The sequence below is a fragment of the Myotis davidii genome, unplaced genomic scaffold (genome assembly GCF_000327345.1).
Source record: "Myotis davidii unplaced genomic scaffold, ASM32734v1 scaffold889, whole genome shotgun sequence".
Taxonomy (NCBI): Eukaryota; Metazoa; Chordata; class Mammalia; order Chiroptera; family Vespertilionidae; genus Myotis; species Myotis davidii.
The window spans coordinates 38,985-39,226 of NW_006299519.1; positions in this window are offsets into that span (position 1 = coordinate 38,985).

The window sequence follows — 242 nt, forward strand, 5'->3', positions numbered from 1 at the left end:
TTTTTTTACTTGTTTTTTTCCTTTTTTTTTTTTTTTGGCATTCTCACTAAGATCCTTGAAAACCTCACTAAGTCCCTTAGAGATTTCTAGAAGATTCTTAAGTAACGTTATAACTATGTTTTGAACTCTATAGCCAATAGTTTGCTTTCTTCCATTTCTTTAATTTTCTTTCTATGCATTTTGTCTGCTTCCCTGTGTTTGTTTCTATGTATTGGGTAGAGCTGCTATGTCTCCTTCCGTTG